The 22,723-nt window shown below is 38.3% G+C and overlaps 20 non-coding genes across 20 annotated transcripts; all 20 read left to right on the top strand.

The window, feature by feature from the left end:
• The first annotated feature begins 15,373 nt into the window (after nt 1-15,373).
• TRNAR-ACG (transfer RNA arginine (anticodon ACG)) lies at nt 15,374-15,446 on the top strand. The gene has a single exon. It is a non-coding gene; the product is annotated as a tRNA-Arg (tRNA).
• A 408-nt stretch (nt 15,447-15,854) lies between these two features.
• Nucleotides 15,855-15,927, top strand: TRNAR-ACG (transfer RNA arginine (anticodon ACG)). Its single transcript has one exon. It is a non-coding gene; the product is annotated as a tRNA-Arg (tRNA).
• A 413-nt stretch (nt 15,928-16,340) lies between these two features.
• On the top strand, nt 16,341-16,413 carry TRNAR-ACG (transfer RNA arginine (anticodon ACG)). Its single transcript has one exon. It is a non-coding gene; the product is annotated as a tRNA-Arg (tRNA).
• A 91-nt stretch (nt 16,414-16,504) lies between these two features.
• On the top strand, nt 16,505-16,577 carry TRNAR-ACG (transfer RNA arginine (anticodon ACG)). Its single transcript has one exon. It is a non-coding gene; the product is annotated as a tRNA-Arg (tRNA).
• A 413-nt stretch (nt 16,578-16,990) lies between these two features.
• TRNAR-ACG (transfer RNA arginine (anticodon ACG)) lies at nt 16,991-17,063 on the top strand. The gene has a single exon. It is a non-coding gene; the product is annotated as a tRNA-Arg (tRNA).
• A 249-nt stretch (nt 17,064-17,312) lies between these two features.
• TRNAR-ACG (transfer RNA arginine (anticodon ACG)) lies at nt 17,313-17,385 on the top strand. The gene has a single exon. It is a non-coding gene; the product is annotated as a tRNA-Arg (tRNA).
• A 91-nt stretch (nt 17,386-17,476) lies between these two features.
• Nucleotides 17,477-17,549, top strand: TRNAR-UCG (transfer RNA arginine (anticodon UCG)). The gene has a single exon. It is a non-coding gene; the product is annotated as a tRNA-Arg (tRNA).
• An 85-nt stretch (nt 17,550-17,634) lies between these two features.
• On the top strand, nt 17,635-17,707 carry TRNAR-UCG (transfer RNA arginine (anticodon UCG)). The gene has a single exon. It is a non-coding gene; the product is annotated as a tRNA-Arg (tRNA).
• An 89-nt stretch (nt 17,708-17,796) lies between these two features.
• On the top strand, nt 17,797-17,869 carry TRNAR-ACG (transfer RNA arginine (anticodon ACG)). The gene has a single exon. It is a non-coding gene; the product is annotated as a tRNA-Arg (tRNA).
• A 570-nt stretch (nt 17,870-18,439) lies between these two features.
• Nucleotides 18,440-18,512, top strand: TRNAR-UCG (transfer RNA arginine (anticodon UCG)). Its single transcript has one exon. It is a non-coding gene; the product is annotated as a tRNA-Arg (tRNA).
• Nucleotides 18,513-18,602: 90 nt separating this feature from the next.
• TRNAR-ACG (transfer RNA arginine (anticodon ACG)) lies at nt 18,603-18,675 on the top strand. The gene has a single exon. It is a non-coding gene; the product is annotated as a tRNA-Arg (tRNA).
• Nucleotides 18,676-19,082: 407 nt separating this feature from the next.
• Nucleotides 19,083-19,155, top strand: TRNAR-ACG (transfer RNA arginine (anticodon ACG)). The gene has a single exon. It is a non-coding gene; the product is annotated as a tRNA-Arg (tRNA).
• Nucleotides 19,156-19,568: 413 nt separating this feature from the next.
• On the top strand, nt 19,569-19,641 carry TRNAR-ACG (transfer RNA arginine (anticodon ACG)). The gene has a single exon. It is a non-coding gene; the product is annotated as a tRNA-Arg (tRNA).
• Nucleotides 19,642-19,732: 91 nt separating this feature from the next.
• On the top strand, nt 19,733-19,805 carry TRNAR-ACG (transfer RNA arginine (anticodon ACG)). The gene has a single exon. It is a non-coding gene; the product is annotated as a tRNA-Arg (tRNA).
• Nucleotides 19,806-20,219: 414 nt separating this feature from the next.
• TRNAR-UCG (transfer RNA arginine (anticodon UCG)) lies at nt 20,220-20,292 on the top strand. The gene has a single exon. It is a non-coding gene; the product is annotated as a tRNA-Arg (tRNA).
• An 85-nt stretch (nt 20,293-20,377) lies between these two features.
• Nucleotides 20,378-20,450, top strand: TRNAR-UCG (transfer RNA arginine (anticodon UCG)). The gene has a single exon. It is a non-coding gene; the product is annotated as a tRNA-Arg (tRNA).
• An 89-nt stretch (nt 20,451-20,539) lies between these two features.
• Nucleotides 20,540-20,612, top strand: TRNAR-ACG (transfer RNA arginine (anticodon ACG)). Its single transcript has one exon. It is a non-coding gene; the product is annotated as a tRNA-Arg (tRNA).
• A 570-nt stretch (nt 20,613-21,182) lies between these two features.
• Nucleotides 21,183-21,255, top strand: TRNAR-UCG (transfer RNA arginine (anticodon UCG)). Its single transcript has one exon. It is a non-coding gene; the product is annotated as a tRNA-Arg (tRNA).
• Nucleotides 21,256-21,346: 91 nt separating this feature from the next.
• Nucleotides 21,347-21,419, top strand: TRNAR-ACG (transfer RNA arginine (anticodon ACG)). The gene has a single exon. It is a non-coding gene; the product is annotated as a tRNA-Arg (tRNA).
• A 249-nt stretch (nt 21,420-21,668) lies between these two features.
• Nucleotides 21,669-21,741, top strand: TRNAR-ACG (transfer RNA arginine (anticodon ACG)). Its single transcript has one exon. It is a non-coding gene; the product is annotated as a tRNA-Arg (tRNA).
• The last annotated feature ends 982 nt before the right edge of the window (nt 21,742-22,723 follow it).

Here is a 22,723-nt window from a genome sequence, read left to right as displayed (position 1 = left end):
TTCCGTTTGTCGTTTTGGAATCCCGTTTCCACCTATGCCCAGAACCATAATTTACGACCCTGGTTTAAGAGAGCCTGGTAACGTACAGGAAGAACTCAGATGTAAGGAAAGGTCAAAGAAATTGTATGAGATGTTGCAATCGAAAGAAAAAGAGTTTTGGGTAGATAGTTTTGAGGAGTTGCTAGCTAAGTTGCGTATAACTGAAGACGAGTATATTTCTGCCGATACTTATGACCTCAAAAGGAAAACAGTTTTGTTGAAAAGACACCCCAAAGATACTAGAGTTAATCCTTACAATCCGTGCGCTTTGCGTCTTTGGCAGGCGAATATGGACATTCAATTCGTTCTTGATGCTTACGCACTGGTTATGTATATTGTATCATATATAGGAAAGTCTCAAAGAGGGATGTCTTTGCTTCTGCGCGAAGCTTCTAAACAGGCAAAAAATGATAAATGTACAGTAAAACAGAAGTTGAAACTAATTGCTAATCAGTTCTTGAATGCCCACGAGGTAAGCGCTCAGGAAGCGGCTTACTGTGGTTTACAAATTCCTGTGTCCAGGTGCAGTCGCGCCTGTGTTTTTATAAACACCAATGCCCCTGAAAATCGTGTACACATTTTTAAGAGTCAATCTGAACTTGAAGAACTACCAGCAGACAGTAATGATGTTTTTGCCTCTGGGACGCTAGAACATTATGTTCAAAGGGCAGAGGAACTAGAGGCAATAACGTTAGCTCAATTTGGTGCCTGGTACGAATATTCCAAAGCCCGTAGAGTGACTAAAGCTGCCCACGATCATGTTGATGAGGGAGAGAGCAATGAAGTTGAAGCTTGTGGTAAATGGCTGAAACTTAAAGATGAATCAGGGTTTATTAGGAAACGTGGCCGTGCTAAAATTATTAGGTACAGAAGGTTCAATTTAGAAAAAGATCCCGATAACTTTTATCGTGAACAATTAATGTTGTTTAAGCCTTGGCGCGATGAAAGTAATGATATTTTGACAAAGGATATGAAATCAGAATATGAGCTTTGTCGCGAAACTATTTATGAAGTTAGGAAAGAATTTCACAATGAAATTGACGAAGAAGCCGTGGATCAGGCTGTAGCAGATTTTGAAAATGGAGAAATTCAAGTGGATGTTACTAATATCCAGCCTAAATTAGAACATAGAAATGAAGTTGATAGATCTTTAGCTATGGATGATTCCGATTTTTTAATTAATACGGTTCAAGAAGCTGTAGGAAATATTAATAGAGAAATTATTGATGGCAATGCCGAAAATACTGTTGCTCCGTCAATTACCTTAATTAATGACTCTGAGTACAACGCCCTTCTTAGAAAATTGAATTCAAAACAAAGAGAGGTATATTACCAAGCAAAGAAACTCCGTTGCGCCTCTTTGTTACAGGGGGCGCTGGTGTGGGGAAAAGTCTTTTGATTAGTGCTATATTTGAATCTGTGTCAAGGTTTTACAACAAACAACCTGGGAGTAATCCATCGGAAGCGAAAGTAATCCGTTGCGCACCTACTGGCAAGGCTGCCTTTAACATAGGTGGGGCAACTTTGCACAGTACTTTTAGTTTACCCGTTAGCCAATTTGGTGGAAATATATCGAGATTGGAAAGTGAAACACTTCATAAATGCAGGTTACTCTATGGTCAAGTAAAACTAGTAATAATTGATGAAATTTCAATGGTTGGAGCGAAGGTGTTTAATCGGGTAAACGCTAGGTTACAAGAGATTATGGGTTGTCCTGATTATTTTGGTGGTGTGTCTGTCGTTCTAGTTGGAGACTTTAACCAATTGAGACCAGTTTGCGATTATTTCGCATTTCAAGGTCAAAGTGGGACAGATAATTCTTACGCGTCGTTAATTGGTAACCCAATATGGGAGCAATTTGAATTTGCTGAACTTGAGGAAATTATGAGACAGAGAGATGATAAAATATTTTCTGAAGCTTTAGATAGAATGGCTGTGGGAAGTATGACTCAAAATGATATTGATTTCTTTAGTAGTCTGGAGGTAACGCCCGAGCGTGTACCCCCAAAAGAAGCGATACATCTTTTCGCCACTAACGCGGAAGTAAACCAATTCAATCAAAATAAGCTTTTAAACATGAATACGGAAAAGGCTGTTTCGGTTTCAGTAGATGTTGTCAATGGTGATCTTAGTAGTGAAGTTAAAAATAACATACTTTCCCAAGTTGAAAAGTTAGCAACGTCTGATACGTATGGTCTGCCCAAACAATTGACTCTTGCGTGTGGCGCGAGATATATGATGACCAACAATGTTGACACCTCTGACGGACTAACTAATGGCGCGACCGGTTGGTTAAGAAAGATAGAGTACGGCACAAATAGGGTCGGGGATAAAATCCCGTTCAGGGTATGGATTCAGTTTGACGATCCCAAAGTTGGGAAAATGTTGAGGCAAAAATGTCATGGTTTATATTTGAAAAGTAATATTAACGCTTCGTGGACGCTTGTTGAAAAGGTCATCAAGTCGTTTAATAGAAAATGGAGACAAAATAATGCCTCAGTTTCTAGGAAACAATTGCCTTTGGTTGTTTCTGAGGCCATTACGATACATAAAAGTCAGGGTGATACTTACTCCTCGGTAGTGGTTCATTGTAAGGCTACAAAAAAATTGAAAGAGCGCATTTATATGTGGCTTGTAGTAGACGAAAACCGCTTCCGGTTTATATATTGATGGAAAATTTAAAGTTCCTAATTCACCCAAAAACAACCTAGTAGAATTAGAACTTAAGAGGTTGCGAGACACAAAAAGCATCGAACTACCTTTCTTGCTTGATCCCGTTTTCATTTATGTACATAACGTGCAGTCTTTAAATGCTCATTTAGAAGATGTTTTAGCAGACAATGTAATAATGAAAAGTCAATTGTTATGTTTTGTTGAAACGTGGAAAAAAGAGACGGACGATTTTAGAGTGCTATCTTTTAAGGAAGTAGGTGGTATTTACATCCCAACTACGACACGCAGAGTTGCTTTTGGTTCGTCCATATATTTAAGAGAGACGCCTGGAAACAAAGTTAAAGAGATAGATACTAGAGTTTTACGAAGCGACAGTCCTGTTAGAAATTCTCACGTGGAACGTTGCTGGTTAGATGTTTACATAGAAGGAGAACTTATATCTGTGGTATTGTTGTACAAATCTCCCTTAGGAAGTTTGAGAACTGTGTTTGAGGACTTTAACCCTTTGTTTGACATGAAATATGATTCGTCTATTCCAACAGTTGTGGTTGGAGATTTCAATATTAACTTTTTAAAGAGCCAAACGGCACTGAGAATTTTCTTTGATTCATTTGGAATATCTCTTTTGCCGGGTCTAGAACAAAAGTATTCGACTGACTATCATTTTTAATTGGATTTGGCGTTTGGTAACCAACTTTTTCGAGACCGATACGAAGCATGTTATAGAGAGTCTTATTATTCTTACCACAAGGGTATTTGCATTTTTAAAAGAACATAGTTTGAAATGGAAAAATTTATTTAAAGCAAGGTGGAGCTCCAGTGCGCCCCTTATTGACGACCTTTCTATTATACATTGGGTTTAGCTTGTTAGGGTAAGCTTCAGGTCCTCCCTTATGCATTAAGTCTCATTGTTACCTACCTACGGCAAGGTAAAATGCTTATGTATATACAAGGTTAGGCATCATGGTGGGGCGCCTATGGAGCCGCCTGTTGCTTTAAGGGTCTAAACTACGAGAAATAGGCTTGGGACCCTTGGCTAAGAAACCCACATATGGCTTGGGATCCTGTACTATAAGAAACCTACTTTAGGCTTGGGATCCTGTACTAAGAAACCTACTTTAGGCTTGGGATCCTGTACTAAGAAACCTACTTTAGGCTTGGGATCCTGTACTAAGAGACCCACTTAAGGCTTGGGATCCTTGACTAAGAGACCCACTTAAGGCTTGGGATCCTTGACTAAGAGACCCACTTAAGGCTTGGGATCCTTGACTAAGAGACCCACTTTAGGCTTGGGATCCTTGACTAAGAGACCCACACAAGGCTTGGGATCCTTGACTAAAGAACCCACATGTGACTTCAAGATTTGAAAAAAATGGTAAGTATCATTATTGTAATTGACGGTCATATAAGTTTGGTATTAATCCATTTAAAAATATGGTATATTTTATGAGTAACCTGGAGGATTGGCGTAGTTCATGAGTAGCCTAGAGGATATGCGTAGTTCATGAATGCCCTAGAGGATTGGAGTGATTCATGAGTAACCCTACAGCATTGGTTTATTTCATGGGTAACCATGGAGGACAAGGTCAACGAAATTGTAAACAAGGTATGTAATAGTGATAATTAGTTAATGGGGATAATCGTTGTGTGATTTATTGTGGTTCTTCAGAAAATACGTCGGCAAATATATCTCAAGGCTTATCCTTAGGCTTAATAAAGGTGAAATACAACTCTGAAAACGTTATAATGGTTGCGTCAGATGACTGAGATCTGGAGCGGCAACTGTGGGTTTATGTAAAGGCGAACCACTGAACAAAGTGTAAGTGTTGCACCAAGTTTCATTGGTTTGGTGAAGAATGGAGCAATTTTGTATAGCGTACTTTAAAAATGTTTTAGGTATGGCGAAGCGGAAATGGCTGAATAATCGGCGACAATTCAATAGTCCTAGTCGAAAATCCCCTTTTTTCGGCAAAACGCGGCCGAGGTGATTTTGAAAATGTTCCTGGCGGTGTTATCTGCCGTTGGTAACACTGCAGCGTCCTCAATTGTTGGCCAACGCTCAAAGCGGAAGTTGGACTTCGCCGCAATTTATCGACTAGAACTATAGTTCTAGCACGTTCAATGTTATGGGAGCAGCAAGTAGAGCAATACAAGGGCGGGCTGCATAGCGGTCTAGCAGTAGAAATACAGAAAGGAGAAAAACTTAACGCCAAGAGGCAGAGTTTTCCTATTTTGTGGAACTGGAGTCGTCTTGGTCTTTGTTATCTGAAACGTACAGCGCCAATACACTTATGTAATAGTTTCGAAAAAACGAAACTTTATGAACTACGCCTCATCTACTAGGTTATTGCTTTCTTTCGGACGCTATCCACCAAACATTCATCCTTTATCAGTCTGAAGAAGTTTTTAATATTAATAGTCCTAATTTGATTGTGGTTTTTTCCCAAATGGGTTTTCCCAGAGCCTTTTTTCCCACATGCGCTGTGGGTTTTTATGGCTCGAATTAGCTTGTATTATGACATGAATATTTGACATCCATTGCATCGTTCGATAATGCTATTAATAAATTTATTCGTGGATAGCTCAGACGTCAGAGTGAAAAATCAACTAATAATTTAAAAATACGTGTTTTAATATTAATAATTCAACTGTGATTATGGTTTTTTCCCAAATGGGTTTTCCCAGAGCCTTTTTTCCCACATGCGCTGTGGGTTTTTATGGCTCGAATTAGCTTGTATTATGACATGAATATTTGACATCCATTGCATCGTTCGATAATGCTATTAATAAATTTATTCGTGGATAGCTCAGATGTCAGAGTGAAAAATCAACTAACAATTTAAAAATACGTGTTTTAATATTAATAATTCAACTGTGATTATGGTTTTTTCCCCAAACGGGTTTTCCCAGAGCCTTTTTTCCCACATGCGCTGTGGGTTTTTATGGTTCGAATTAGCTTGTATTATGACATAAATAGTTGACATCCATTGCATCGTTTGTTAATGCTATTAATCAATTTATTCGTGGAAAGCTCAGACGTCAGAGTGGAAAATCAATAATTTAAATATAAGTGTTTTAATATTAATAATTCAACTGTGATTATGGTTTTTTCCCCAATGGGTTTTCCCAGAACCTTTTTTCCCATATGCGCTGTGGGTTTTTATGGTTCGAATTTGCTTAATGTTAAATTATACTGAAGGTTCCAATATATATTGTTAAATAACTATTCAATGTTGTATATAGATAGAAACGTTGAAGTATTACAAATACTGTTCTGTTAATGGTTTTTCAATAACCTTTTGTTCCCATATGTATTGTGGGTTTTATGGTTTTAATTAGGTTATATTTAACTTTTACTGTACAGTTTAATGTATTATGTTATTTATTGCTTTGTATATATTGAAGTATTGTTGAAGTGTTATAAATACTGTCTTCTGAGCCTAATGTAATATTATAAATACCGTCTTCTGAGCCTAATGTACTTTCAGAATGTTATGGTCTTGAATTAAATGAAAAGTAAATAAAGTGAACGTTAAAATATATGACATCGTCCCTATATTATGTGGTTTGATATGCTCATGGTTTCACAAGAAATATAAGAAAACCAAGATCAGAAGAAGATTTTACAATTTTGAAGAGACTTATATGGACAAATGTTACAAATCGTACTGGTTGAGGCATAGCGAGAGAAAAGAGTTTCCAAATCAAGTGAGAGATATTGAAAAGGCTTGAACAATTGACTATTTTAAAATTCAATTCCTGCACTTGCAAATAATTAAAAAAAGCGATAGATGCATATATTTAGGTTGTTTAAGGGGTAGTGATAGTCATCTCCACTCGGAGAGGTAATATTTTGGCTTTCCCAACTTGTTTTTTTCCCGCTCCTTCGACGAACACCTCATACATCTGGAGGTAGTCTTAAAGCGCCTCGAAGAAACTGGCTTGAAAATAAAGCCGGAAAAGTGCTCTTTTGCCCGAACTCGTATTAAATATCTTGGCCACATTATTGACGGCGACGGAGTCTACCCCGACCCTCATTTGATAGATGCCGTGGCTCATTTCCCACGTCCAGAAAACGTCAAGGCAGTCCAACGCTTTATGGGCCTCGCCGGCTATTACCGGAGGTTTATAAAAGGCTTTTCGTCCATAGCCAAGCCCCTGTCGGACCTCACCATTAAAAATGCACCGTTTGAATGGACCTCCGAGGTAAAAACAGCATTCAACACACTTCGGGGAAAACTAACATCATCACCTATCTTGGCTCATCCGATTTTTGAAGATCAGTTCGAACTCAATACCGACGCTTTCGCCGATGGGATTGGAGCAATCCTTAAACAACGACGTCTGGGGAAGGAGCATGTCATCGGCTTCGCTAGTCGTCTTTGAAATAAAGCAGAGCAAAATTACAGTCCCACCGAACGGGAATGCTTGGCAATAGTATATGGTACGCAAAAATTCCGGCCGTACCTTTATGGACGACCCTTCAAAGTTGTCACGGATCACCACGCCTTATGCTGGTTGAAATCCGTTCGTAACCCTTATGGAAGATTGGCCAGGTGGGCGCTTCAATTTCAAGAATTCGACTCCGTTCTAACCCATAAAAATGGAAGGACACACAAGGACGCCGATGCTCTATCGCGAGCCCCTTTTAGTGGGGCCCCCCAAGAGGAGATACCCCTCCTAATAGCTGCCGTCAATCAAGCCAACACAATGAACCAACTTCGAGCCTTCAATATCGCTAAACTTCAACGGGAAGAACCTTTCTTCGGACCTATTATCTAATACTTAGAAAATCCTGGGGACACAATACGAAGATCGTCGCGAAAGCAGCTAAGCCCTACAAGTTGGTGGGAGATCTCCTCCATCGCCAAGTAAAAACTGACGAAGGGTTCAATCTAGTAATGGTCGCTCCCAAAGAAATCCGTTCCCTGATTTTAAAAGCACTACACGACGACGCCACCTCGGGCCACTTAGGCTTTCGCCGTACCTGGGAGCGAGTAAAACAGCGCTTCTTTTGGCCGAAAATGTTAAAACACGTTGACAACTATGTCAGTTCATGCATTCCATGCAACAAACCGAAAACCTACCCATTCCGACCGGCTGGGTTTATACAACCAATACCCCCCACTACAAAGCCATTCGAACGAATTGGATTAGATAAATTGGGCCCATTCCCCGACTCGACTTCTGGCAATAAACACATTTTCGTATGTACCGACTATTGTACAAAGATGGTCGTTGCCGCCGCGGCGCCTCGTGGGACCGCTGAGGAAGCAGCACCCTTTCTTTTGAAAGGCGTACTATTAAATTATGGATCCCCCCGCGAGCTCATCACTGACAGGGCCGAGTGGGAAGAAGAAAGATATTGTCTCGGCGGAACGTTTGAAACCATACCATCCCCGACTACGCTTTCAGAAGAAAGTTCACTTTCACGACACCCCAGTGACCCATATTTTTTACACCGAAGAGGCGCCCACTACGTTCCATCAGGACCGGATCGCTCCTTCATCCATTACCAGAACCGGAGCCTCCGAAATGAACTAGGCCCATGCGTGTAGCGAAGCGAGAATATTTTTTTAACTAATTTAGTTCGCCGTGTTTTCCCGCTTGGGGGCGCTTTAGTACCGTAAAATATACATAAGTTCAGCTTCATGACCCCGTCGTCTGCTGCAATATTAGGGCAAGGTATAGACGTAGAGCGGTGAAGCCGAGGCCACGGATAGTTAAAAAATAAAAAAATGTTAAAGAAAATTTCCGAAGACCTTTATTAAACAATCATTTCTAAGAAGTAAAGGATAAAAAAGTTAAGATTAAAAAATAAAGGTTATAAAGGGGTAAAAAATCCTCTTATGGTATAATAAAACTGTGAATTAGCAACTTCAAGAAGTTTTGATTTACTAAAAAAACAACGATGTTAAAATCTCATAATTAATTTTTTTTGTCCATACATTCTAACCAATAGATTCAATAAAAAGTGAATAGCCCCTAAAAAATTACGTTAATTTAAAGGTGAAAGCTTTCTCTTTCATAAAAGTTTTATTATTGGCCCCTAAAATATCAACTATAATTTATGGAAGACCCCGGTCGCAACGGTCATAAAAGCGCCACTTCGTACACACAAAGGGTAAAAATATTTCCTCTATGAAACTGGATACTTCCCCACGTAAAAATCGACATGCATGGGCCTAGTTCATTTCGGAGGCTCCGCCAGAACCAATCCCATTGTACCCATTATAAAAAAACGTCTTGGTTTGGATCAAGGCCGAAAAAACAAACGATATGTGTGAGGTTTATCAATTGGCTGAAGTTCAGATATTGCAATTTTTTACTTATTTTTATCCATTTAATCCTTAATCAATATTAAATTCAATCAACTGATTTTACTTTTAATCGATCTAGTCCCTCTAAATGAATTGAAAAAATTACATATCTACGCTTTTTCAAGAACAATTACATTTTCCGAAAACATTTTATCATGAAATTAATTATTTTGAAGGGAGTACGTGTTGAGGGATCAGTATTGAATTTTTGAAATGTTTTACTGGATGTCTAAAACGAGCAAGCGAACTTTGGTATAACTCGAGTGGAAAATGTAAATATTTAATAGATGCCAAACCAGGGTGTTGCGCGAATTTATACATTTAATTTCGTATATCGAAATGCTACATTTCTATTGTCGCCACTATGAAGGTAAAGTTGCACTGGAACTTCCATTTCCGTACTTTAGAATTTCTTGGTCATAACTCAGTCTTCATTTGAAAAGTCACCCCCCCCTACTTTATACCGGTTACGTATTACGCGTAATCATTTTAGCAAGCGTAAAGATCATTTCGGAAAACACAGGGGTGAGGCCACCATTGGGGTGTATTCTCCCTCGCACCAAGGGTCATCGACAGACGGTGCCAAAGTTCACTACGGGCAGGAGGCTAGTCAACTAGCACTGCCTATAGCGGTGCTTCTAAGCGAGCGAGAAAATAAAAGAGAGAAATCACCCCAATGGCGGGATCACACCTGTGTTTTAGTTTCTCTGTATGTTATTTCCAAACTCACTTACAAATGTACTGTACACCGATTACACTGAGTGATCGGTCGTTCGGGCGCTAGCGAGTGTCAAGCCATAACCAAAACCATTCATGTACATGAATGTTTTATAGTGTTAGGTTAATAAGGTTGGCGGGCAAGTCCGGAGTGTCATGTACCGTTTACTAATGTGAAAAGGTTTCGATCTATATGGTAATATAATATAGTGTGTTGCGACGGCTCAGATGACCCATACACTGGAACCACTGGTGATTATAAAATGCAATATATTGGGAAAATAGAGGAAGGGAGGGGGTGTCGGAGTTAAATGTGAACTTCTTGGCATAACTAGTAATGAATGATGTGTCTAACCATATTATCTCCGCAGGAAATGAATATAACGAGTCATTGGTACTGAGAAGTATTTCTGTTTATGTGATCTTTACCCTTAACCACGCAGGATAAACGACATTCACTGTAAACGACAGTCTTACCAACATCATGGTGCATTCAAACACCATATATGCTGTTTTTTCCAGTGCCAAAAAGACATCATTTAGGTTGTACTTTAGCCCCATTTTTATGATCATTTCACGCCATTTGCTAATACTATTTGCAAGTATTAAGGAAATATTAGGCATTTATGCACCATTTACAGTGGTTTTTAACATCTTTGTTAGGCAATCTGTTGAACTTCTAATATTACTTAGTTTAATGGTGCTAAAAGTATGGAAAAGGTACGCTACCTCTGTCACATTATTAAACCAAGTGAAGTGAAATAGTTGTTAAATTTTTATTTTTTCCATATTTAGCACCACGTTTATGGTGTAAAACAAACCGGTCAATACACCATTTCAAGTCCCTGTTTACCCATTTAAAGACCCTATTTCCCCCGTTTTAAGGCCCTATTGACCCATTTTAAGATAATTGTACTATGGTAATTTACAGCTTGCCTGCCTTACGACCGAATTCCAATTCGGCTGAAAACTACCGCAATTGGGCGGTTTTGGATTTGGTCTAATGGGACAAACATCTTGGCTTAATTTATAATTCTTTCTACGCCCATTAACATCTGATTAACTTGAGTGGTTATATAAAATGAGCAATAAGTTTAGTTCAAAGGTTTATCTCGATTAAGTTTAGTTCAAAGGCTTATCTCGATTAAGTTTAGTTCAAAGGTTTATCTCGATTAAGTTTAGTTCAAAGGTTTATCTCGATTAAGTTTAGTTGAAAGGTTTATCTCGGTTAAGTTTAGATCAAAGGTTTATCCGGATTAAGTTTAATACTTTAATTAAAGGTTTATCCAGATTAAGTTTAATTAAATGTTTATCCGGATTAAGTTTAATTAAATGTTTATCCGGATTAAGTTTAATTAAAGGTTTATCCTAATTAAGTATAATTTAAAGGTTTATCCTGATTAAGTTTAATTTAAAGGTTTATCTTGATTAAGTGTGAAATAGAAATACGAGGCTTTATCAACAGCTATACAGTTTAAATATTAATTAAGTAGTCCATTTAAAATTTATTCGAGTTTTTATCCAAAATATGTATATTTTATGTTTAAATTCACCCTAATTATACTTAATTATGTTGAAATTAATGAAGGATTGTGGTTTGGCAGTATTGATTTAGCTTATAAATTGAGCTTCAAAAAATTATTAACCTTAATTTTAATGTTTAGATGAGTTTTTGATTAGTTCCAACACATTGCGTTCAATTTTTATCTTGCCCCGTGCTAAATTTGCGGTAACGTGAAGATTAACAATTAAATATGTTGTGCCGGGGAGCCCGTTACAACGGATCACTACAAAGGTTACAATGTTAATGAATGATGTGATTCCATAGTTTCACTTAAATTCCAGTAATTAAATCAAATACCTAAACAATTCATAGCAATTCTGACATATAAACAAACGGCAATGAGGACTGTGGAAATAGCGAACGTAACCCTGTGTTTCCCACGTGGTTACATTGAAAAAATCTGCATATGGAATTTATTTGACTAATTACGTAAAGACAATGTTCTCCTGGATTAACCAGCACCACTGTTACTTATATTTCTAAATTAAACAATCCACTCTTGGTAACAAATAATTTATAAAATGAAATATCATATACGGACTGTTGCAACAGGAAAAATTGTTTTAACGAATGATGTTGTCCTCTACATTGGTTGAGTTTCAGGAATTATACCACTTACCTTCACAATTAGTAGCATTGTAGTGAGATTAACAAATAATAAAACCCTGTATACCTCAAAGGAATGTTGAATTAACTGCAATAGAAACAGTTATTGTAACGGTTGCGGAGCTTCTGAAATTTTAAAAATACTTCTAAAATAAAATAAAGATAAGTCCTTCAAGCAGCAGCTCTTTTTATACAACATACTGTTACTATCCTAAAGAGTGAAGATCAAGAAGCATCACTATAATTAAAATCTTAAGACCTTTTATGCGTCATAAAAAATGCATAAATACAATGTTTGGAAAAGTTTTTATATTCTACAGGGCCGGTAGGCCCTTGTAGATATGACTTGATACCCGTTTGTAATGCTAAACGAAAAAATCACCTTTTTAGGGTTAGCGTCCCATAGTAAAAGCATTACATTTTACCCGGTTTTTTGGGGAAATTGTCATAGGCGATACGGAAAAACTACAACGAAGTTAGTTTTCGGAATACTTTCAAATTAACAAGAATTTACTAAATGAGAAACTTACCTGCTTAGATTTTAAATAATTGAAATCTAATTTTTGTAATTTAACTAATTAATTATGCCTCGAATTCCCTATTTCATAGCAGACGACAGTAAGAAAGTTTATTTCATAGCAGCATAGCCCACTCGATCCGCGCTCCCGGACGCTGCGCTGTTCGAGCGCGAGCAGCTTGCGTCGTGACGCGCGTGATCGAGTGGGCTATGATAGCAGACGACAGTAAGGCAACGCTAATTATTTTTTGATATTTCATCCGAGCTCTAACACCGTTATTTGGATTTTCTAATGAACTATAACGCCCTTAAAAACCAAAATTGTTTTTATCAGGTCCAATTTTCGTCTAAAAAAGTAATTCAGGTAAATAATTACAGTTAATAGAGGTTTTAATGTCGTTTGAAGTAATTTTTCGACGTTCGTTTTGGCCAAGGCTTAAGTTGAATTTTGGAAAGTCTGTAATATACTCTTTTTAGCGTCTTTCGTTCTTTAAGATTATAAAAAAAGCTGATTTCCAGTTCTGTTTTCGAATTTGATATAGTCTGCTTCGTTTCATGCTAGAAACATATCCTAAGTTCCTAACCCTAGGTTTTACACTTTAAAATACTACTGGAAAGATGACAAAAAGTGTTTTCGCTTGGCAGTTAAGACAGTGGTGTTTACGTAAGCGCAATTAATTCAACACTTCCATATGACGTATACAGGTTTTCATAATTTTTTAATTATATATTAATTTTATTTTGGCTATTCTCAGTGAGCATTCATATGTTAGAACGCAATTTCGGATTTTTGTGGTCTCCCAAGTCTCCAAAACTGTAAGTTTAACATTTTAGGGCAAATTATTATAATAATCAAGAATATGTATAAATCATCAAGGGTATAAATAGGCAACCTAAGACCCATTTGATTTATGATGTAATAGATCATGTTAGGTTTAGATACAGGGTTAAGCTTATGTTAGGCTAGGTTGTTATGAGCGGCTAAATGTTCACCTGTTTTTGGAATTATCAAATTTTATCAAATGAATATATTTCCCCTTTTCCAAAATTTTACTAAATTGGATTTGTTTTTACCCCTGATTATTGCTAATTATCTTGTTTATTGTCACAAATTTTCTAAAAAAATTTTATTTTAGCTTCTTTCTACCCTAAAGAGAGGCGCACTTTTAGCCATAATCAATGCACTTATTTAAGCAGTAAACAGTTCTACGAAATTAACTTTACGATTTTGAAAAGGCTATTAATTTTAATTAATACTCACTAATATCTCGTGCCATCATTATCAAACCAAAGATGATTTCGATTTATATTTTATTCAAAACCGCTAACTAATAGCATTTTTGGCTCCTTAGATAATATTGACGGGAAATGACATTTTCAGCCTGTTAAGAGTTGACTACCGCCTTAAGACTGAAGTGACAGATATTATACAAAAACGTCTTTGTTTGGACCAAGACCGAAAAAACCAACGATATGAGTGAGGTTTATCAATTGACTGAAGTTCAGATATTGAAAGTTTTCTTTAAGTATTTGTAGTAGTTTAATCCTTAATCACTATTTAATTCAATCAACTGATTTTACTCTTAATCGATCTATTCCCTCTAAATTTATTCAAAAAATTGCATATCTCCGCTTTTTCAAGAACAATTCCATTTTACGAAAACATTTTATCATGAAATTCATTATTTTCAAGGGATTTCGTATCGATGTTCCTTAACTTGTAAGCACCTTGACGAACATTGGTTTAAATGTTAGTGGCTTAAGAAATTTTCAAGTTTGCACCAAAAAATGTTTTTTCAACGGTTACAATTTGTTGAGAAGACTGATATTCGATAAAATATGATTAAGAGTAATTTATTTTGCTCGCACTAATAAAATAATGTCGTTTATCAAAGGAAAAGGAACAACTTTTGTCCCATGTGGTACCTTTTAGTAGGTAGCTCTCCTTTCATGGACGGGAAAAATATTTTATAAGCATAAAAATAACCAAAGGTTAGTGTAAAGATTCCATAAAAAGAAAAATTTCTCAGTACTGTACAATGTCATTTTATATTTTTTTCAGCGGAATTAATACATAAATCACTTCACTCTAAACGAGTTATGATATAAAATTTTGCAGTTATCCGTGCTTGCAGTGTATGGGTGCTCTTCTTAGAAATTCAGTAGAGTATTTCAAATATTAATTATTGATCCCTCTAAACGTACTCCCTTCAAAATAAATAATTTCATGATAAAATGTTTTCGGAAAATGGAATTGTTCTTGAAAAAGCGGAGATATGCAATTTTTTGAATAAATTTAGAGGGAATAGATCGATTAAGAGTAAAATCAGTTGATTGAATTAAATAGTGATTAAGGATTAAACTACTACAAATACTTAAAGAAAACTTTCAATATCTGAACTTCAGTCAATTGATAAACCTCACTCATATCGTTGGTTTTTTCGGTCTTGGTCCAAACAAAGACGTTTTTGTATAATTAGAGAGCAAGGGCTTGTAGCGTAATGTATAACGCGTCTACCTTTGAAGCAGAAGCTTCCAGGGTCGAGTAATGGCAAGTTCAAAAATGCATAAATACAATGTTTGGAAAAGTTGTTTATAATACGGAGCAAGAGCTTGTAGCGTAATGGATAAAGCGTCTGGCTTCGAAGCAGAGGGTTCCAGGTTCGAGTGTTGGCAATCTCGGAATAAACATTTAAAGATGATTATTAGAGTACAACGTAGGAGAAATTTATAATATTGCAATGCCTCAATAGCATTTTGATTGACCTCTAACGGGCTTGTCGCGCAATGGATTACGCGTCTGCCTACGGAGCAGAAGATTCCAGGTTCGAGTCCTGGCGAGCTCGGTATTAACATTTAAAGATGATAATTAGAGAATAACGGAAGGGAAATTTATAATATTGCAATGCTTCAATAGCATCTAGATAAACAGCTAACGGGCTTGTGGCGCAATGGATAACGCATCTGCCTACGGAGCAGAAGATTCCAGGTTCGAGTCCTGGCAAGCTCTGTGTTTGTTTTAGTAAAAGATCTTTTATGCGTCATTAAAAATGCATAAATACAATGTTTGGAAAAGTTTTTTATATTAGAGAGCAAGGGCTTGTAGCGTAATAAATAACGCGTCTGCCTTCGAAGCAGAAGATTCCAGGTTCGAGTCCTGGCGAGCTCGTTGTTTGTTTTAGTGAAAGGTCTTTTATGCGTCATAAAAAATGCATAAATACAATGTTTGGAAAAGTTTTTAATATTAGAGAGCAAGGGCTTGTAGCGTAATAAATAACGCGTCTGCCTTCGAAGCAGAAGATTCCAGGTTCGAGTCCTGGCGAGCTCGGTATTAATGTTTAAAGATGATAATTGAGTATAACGGAAGGGAAATTTATAATGTTGCAATGCTTCAATAGCATCTAGATAAACAGCTAACGGGCTTGTGGCGCAATGGATAACGCGTCTGCCTACGGAGCAGAAGATTCCAGGTTCGAGTCCTGGCAAGCTCTGTGTTTGTTTTAGTAAAAGATCTTTATGCGTCATAAAAAATGCATAAATACAATGTTTGGAAAAGTTGTTTATAATACGGAGCAAGAGCTTGTAGCGTAATTGATAAAGCGTCTTGCTTCGAAGCAGAGGGTTCCAGGTTCGAGTCTTGGCAATATCGGAATAAACATTTAAAGATGATTATTAGAGTACAACGTAGGAGAAATTTATAATATTGCAATGCCTCAATAGCATTTTGATCGACCTCTAACGGGCTTGTCGCACAATGGATAACGCGTTTGCCTACGGAGCAGAAGATTCCAGGTTCGAGTCCTGGCGAGCTCGGTATTAACATTTAAAGATGATAATTAGAGTATAACGGAAGGGAAATTTATAATATTGCAATGCTTCAATAGCATCTAGATAAACAGCTAACGGGCTTGTGGCGCAATGGATAACGCGTCTGCCTACGGAGCAGAAGATTCCAGGTTTGAGTCCTGGCGAGCTCGGTATTAACATTTAAAGATGATAATTAGAGTATAACGGAAGGGAAATTTATAATATTGCAATGCTTCAATAGCATCTAGATAAACAGCTAACGGGCTTGTGGCGCAATGGATAACGCGTCTGCCTACGGAGCAGAAGATTCCAGGTTCGAGTCCTGGCAAGCTCGGTGTTTGTTTTAGTAAAAGATCTTTTATGCGTCATTAAAAACGCATAAATACAATGTTTGGAAAAGTTTTTTACATTAGAGAGCAAGGGCTTGTAGCGTAATGGATAAAGCGTCTGTCTTCGAAGCAGAAGGTTCCAGGTTCGAGTCTTGGCAATCTCGGAATAAACATTTAAAGATGATTATTAGAGTACAACGTAGGAGAAATTTATAATATTACAATGCCTCAATAGCATTTTGATCGACCTCTAACGGGCTTGTCGCGCAATGGATTACTTGTCTGCAACGGAGCAGAAGATTCCAGGTTCGAGTCCTGGCGAGCTCGGTATTAACATTTAAAGATGATAATTAGAGTATAACGGAAGGGAAATTTATAATATTGCAATGCTTCAATAGCATCTAGATAAACAGCTAACGGGCTTGTGGCGCAATGGATAACGCGTCTGCCTACGGAGCAGAAGATTCCAGGTTCAAGTCCTGGCAAGCTCGGTGTTTGTTTTAGTAAAAAATCTTTATGCGTCATAAAAAATGCATAAATACAATGTTTGGAAAAGTTGTTTATAATACTGAGCAAGAGCTTGTGGCGTAATGGATAAAGCGTCTTGCTTCGAAGCAGAGGGTTCCAGGTTCGAGTCTTGGCAATCTCGGAATAAACATTTAAAGATGATTATTAGAGTACAACGTAGGAGAAATTTATAATATTGCAATGCCTCAATAGCATTTTGATCGACCTCTAACGGGCTTGTCGCGCAATGGATAACGCGTCTGCCTACGGAGCAGAAGATTCCAGGTTCGAGTCCTGGCGAGCTCGGTATTAACATTTAAAGATGATAATTAGAGTATAACGGAAGGGAAATTTATAATATTGCAATGCTTCAATAGCATCTAGATAAACAGCTAACGGGCTTGTAGCGTAATGGATAACGCGTCTGCCTTCGAAGCAGAAGATTCCAGGTTCGAGTCCTGGCAAGCTCGTTGTTTGTTTTAGTAAAGGTCTTTTATGCGTCATAAAAATTGCATAAATACAATGTTTGGAAAAGTTTTTTATAGTGGAAAGCAAGGGCTTGTAGCGTAATGGATAACGCGTCTGCCTTCGAAGCAGAAGATTCCAGGTTCGAGTCCTGGCGAGCTCGGTATTAATATTTAAAGATGATAATTGAGTATAACGGAAGGGAAATTTATAATGTTGCAATGCTTCAATAGCATCTAGATAACAGCTAACGGGCTTGTGGCGCAATGGATAGCGCGTCTGCCTACGGAGCAGAAGATTCCAGGTTCGAGTCCTGGCAAGCTCGGTGTTTGCTTTAGTAAAAGATCTTTATGCGTCATAAAAAATGCATAAATACAATGTTTGGAAAAGTTGTTTATAATACAGAGCAAGAGGTTGTAGCGTAATGGATAAAGCGTCTGGCTTCGAAGCAGAGGTTCCAGGTTCGAGTCTTGGCAATCTCGGAATAAACATTTAAAGATGATTATTAGAGTACAACGTAGGAGAAATTTATAATATTGCAATGCCTCAATAGCATTTTGATCGACCTCTAACGGGCTTGTAGCACAATGGATTACGCGTCTGCAACGGAGCAGAAGATTCCAGGTTCGAGTCCTGGCGAGCTCGGTATTAACATTTAAAGATGATAATTAGAGTATAACGGAAGGGAAATTTATAATATTGCAATGCTTCAATAGCATCTAGATAAACAGCTAACGGGCTTGTGGCGCAATGGATAACGCGTCTGCCTTCGAAGCAGAAGATTCCAGGTTTGAGTCTTGGCGAGCTCGGTTTTTGTTTTAGTGGAAGATCTTTTATGCGTCATAAAAAATGCATAAATACAATGTTTGGAAAAGTTTTTTATAGTAGAAAGCAAGGGCTTGTAGCGTAATGGATAACGCGTCTGCCTTCGAAGCAGAAGATTCCAGGTTCGAGTCCTGGCGAGCTCGGTATTAATGTTTAAAGATGATAATTGAGTATAACGGAAGGGAAATTTATAATGTTGCAATGCTTCAATAGCATCTAGATAAACAGCTAACGGGCTTGTGGCGCAATGGATAACGCGTCTGCCTACGGAGCAGAAGATTCCAGGTTCGAGTCCTGGCAAGCTCTGTGTTTGTTTTATTAAAAGATCTTTTATGCGTCATTAAAAATGCATAAATACAATGTTTGGAAAAGTTTTTTATATTAGAGAGCAAGGGCTTGTAGCGTAATAAATAACGCGTCTGCCTTCGAAGCAGAAGATTCCAGGTTCGAGTCCTGGCGAGCTCGTTGTTTGTTTTAGTGAAAGGTCTTTTATGCGTCATAAAAAATGCATAAATACAATGTTTGGAAAAGTTTTAATATTAGAGAGCAAGGGCTTGTAGCGTAATAAATAACGCGTCTGCCTTCGAAGCAGAAGATTCCAGGTTCGAGTCCTGGCGAGCTCGGTATTAATGTTTAAAGATGATAATTGAGTATAACGGAAGGGAAATTTATAATGTTGCAATGCTTCAATAGCATCTAGATAAACAGCTAGCGGGCTTGTGGCGCAATGGATAACGCGTCTGCCTACGGAGCAGAAGATTCCAGGTTCGAGTCCTGGCAAGCTCGGTGTTTGTTTTAGTAAAAGATCTTTATGCGTCATAAAAAATGCATAAATACAATGTTTGGAAAAGTTGTTTATAATACGGAGCAAGAGCTTGTAGCGTAATTGATAAAGCGTCTTGCTTCGAAGCAGAGGGTTCCAGGTTCGAGTCTTGGCAATATCGGAATAAACATTTAAAGATGATTATTAGAGTACAACGTAGGAGAAATTTATAATATTGCAATGCCTCAATAGCATTTTGATCGACCTCTAACGGGCTTGTCGCACAATGGATAACGCGTTTGCCTACGGAGCAGAAGATTCCAGGTTCGAGTCCTGGCTAGCTCGGTATTAACATTTAAAGATGATAATTAGAGTATAACGGAAGGGAAATTTATAATATTGCAATGCTTCAATAGCATCTAGATAAACAGCTAACGGGCTTGTGGCGCAATGGATAACGCGTCTGCCTACGGAGCAGAAGATTCCAGGTTCGAGTCCTGGCGAGCTCGGTATTAACATTTAAAGATGATAATTAGAGTATAACGGAAGGGAAATTTATAATATTGCAATGCTTCAATAGCATCTAGATAAACAGCTAACGGGCTTGTGGCGCAATGGATAACGCGTCTGCCTACGGAGCAGAAGATTCCAGGTTCGAGTCCTGGCAAGCTCGGTGTTTGTTTTAGTAAAAGATCTTTTATGCGTCATTAAAAACGCATAAATACAATGTTTGGAAAAGTTTTTTACATTAGAGAGCAAGGGCTTGTAGCGTAATGGATAAAGCGTCTTGCTTCGAAGCAGAGGGTTCCAGGTTCGAGTCTTGGCAATCTCGGAATAAACATTTAAAGATGATTATTAGAGTACAACGTAGGAGAAATTTATAATATTGCAATGCCTCAATAGCATTTTGATCGACCTCTAACGGGCTTGTCGCGCCATGGATAACGCGTCTGCCTACGGAGCAGAAGATTCCAGGTTCGAGTCCTGGCGAGCTCGGTATTAACATTTAAAGATGATAATTAGAGTATAACGGAAGGGAAATTTATAATATTGCAATGCTTCAATAGCATCTATATAAACAGCTAACGGGCTTGAAGCGTAATGGATAACGCGTCTGCCTTCGAAGCAGAAGATTCCAGGTTCGAGTCCTGGCAAGCTCGTTGTTTGTTTTAGTAAAGGTCTTTTATGCGTCATAAAAATTGCATAAATACAATGTTTGGAAAAGTTTTTTATAGTGGAAAGCAAGGGCTTGTAGCGTAATGGATAACGCGTCTGCCTTCGAAGCAGAAGATTCCAGGTTCGAGTCCTGGCGAGCTCGGTATTAATATTTAAAGATGATAATTGAGTATAACGGAAGGGAAATTTATAATGTTGCAATGCTTCAATAGCATCTAGATAACAGCTAACGGGCTTGTGGCGCAATGGATAACGCGTCTGCCTACGGAGCAGAAGATTCCAGGTTCGAGTCCTGGCAAGCTCGGTGTTTGCTTTAGTAAAAGATCTTTATGCGTCATAAAAAATGCATAAATACAATGTTTGGAAAAGTTGTTTATAATACAGAGCAAGAGGTTGTAGCGTAATGGATAAAGCGTCTGGCTTCGAAGCAGAGGTTCCAGGTTCGAGTCTTGGCAATCTCGGAATAAACATTTAAAGATGATTATTAGAGTACAACGTAGGAGAAATTTATAATATTGCAATGCCTCAATAGCATTTTGATCGACCTCTAACGGGCTTGTAGCACAATGGATTACGCGTCTGCAACGGAGCAGAAGATTCCAGGTTCGAGTCCTGGCGAGCTCGGTATTAACATTTAAAGATGATAATTAGAGTATAACGGAAGGGAAATTTATAATATTGCAATGCTTCAATAGCATCTAGATAAACAGCTAACGGGCTTGTGGCGCAATGGATAACGCGTCTGCCTTCGAAGCAGAAGATTCCAGGTTTGAGTCTTGGCGAGCTCGGTTTTTGTTTTAGTGGAAGATCTTTTATGCGTCATAAAAAATGCATAAATACAATGTTTGGAAAAGTTTTTTATAGTAGAAAGCAAGGGCTTGTAGCGTAATGGATAACGCGTCTGCTTTCGAAGCAGAAGATTCCAGGTTCGAGTCCTGGCGAGCTCGGTATTAACATTTAAAGATGATAATTAGAGTATAACGGAAGGGAAATTTATAATATTGCAATGCTTCAATAGCATATAGATAAACAGCTAACGGGCTTGTGGCGCAATGGATAACGCGTCTGCCTACGGAGCAGAAGATTCCAGGTTCAAGTCCTGGCAAGCTCGGTGTTTGTTTTAGTAAAAGATCTTTATGCGTCATAAAAAATGCATAAATACAATGTTTGGACAAGTTGTTTATAATACGGAGCAAGAGCTTGTGGCGTAATGGATAAAGCGTCTTGCTTCGAAGCAGAGGGTTCCAGGTTCGAGTCTTGGCAATCTCGGAATAAACATTTAAAGATGATTATTAGAGTACAACGTAGGAGAAATTTATAATATTGCAATGCCTCAATAGCATTTTGATCGACCTCTAACGGGCTTGTCGCGCAATGGATAACGCGTCTGCCTACGGAGCAGAAGATTCCAGGTTCGAGTCCTGGCGAGCTCGGTATTAACATTTAAAGATGATAATTAGAGTATAACGGAAGGGAAATTTATAATATTGCAATGCCTCAATAGCATTTTGATCGACCTCTAACGTGCTTGTAGCACAATGGATTACGCGTCTTGGGGATCGTTGTTTGCTTTCGCGGAGTGCGGTTGTTTCTTTTCGCTCTCCGTGTTTGTTGCGTTTTACGGTTTCCTTTTTCGGCGGTCCTTTCTTTGCCTTGTTAGTCGGTTTTTTACGGCTTATTTTGTTAGCTGTTTTTGATTTTACGGACTTCGGCTTTCGCCCGCGAAGCCTCGGTCTCGAGGGTTTCCTTCGGGGAGTCCTCCATCATGGAGGCGCTTCGACGAAGCGTCTTCGTTGTTTGTATGGTGCAAACCACTGCTGTTGTAGTTGCTGCTGTTAAAAAATCATTTGGTCTTGATGCCATTTCGTCTGTGGTTCCTGGTACTGGAGGTTACTTTGTTACGTTTTTGTCGGAGGAAGATGCTGAAGAGTGTGTTAAAGCTGGGGTGGAAATCATGGATGTCCTGTGTCCTGCTGAATCAGTCGTCTCGAGATCGGTAATTATTAAAATACATGGGTTGCCTGAATTCGTGTCTGATGATGCCGTGGTTGAGAAATTGGTCTCCCTTGGTTGCAAAATCAAAGGGGAGGTCGTTTGGCGTAAATTTGATGTATTGTATCTTGGTGAGCGTTGCGTACGCGTGGTTTTGCCCGAGGGGGTTTCATCACTTCCGTACGGCTTGAAAATCGCGGATGTTCTCGGGCGCGAAACCTTTTATCGCGTTCGCCATGAGGCGCAAAATCGGGTTTGTAACGGGTGTCTCGCTGAAGGTCACATTTACAAAAGTTGTCCGCGTAATGTTTGTCGTCGGTGTGAGTCACACGGTCATCTTGCCCGTGACTGCCCAGAGAAGTTGGGTCAGGTCGCTATCGGTTCTGAACGCGATGTCGTGCCCCAGTCCGAAGTCTCTCCTGT

Source organism: Phalangium opilio, unplaced genomic scaffold, assembly GCF_054372755.1.
Source record: "Phalangium opilio isolate 3A_F unplaced genomic scaffold, DU_Popi_V2 ptg000487l_1, whole genome shotgun sequence".
NCBI classification, from domain to species: Eukaryota; Metazoa; Arthropoda; class Arachnida; order Opiliones; family Phalangiidae; genus Phalangium; species Phalangium opilio.
This window is presented reverse-complemented; position numbering and strand designations above follow the sequence as displayed.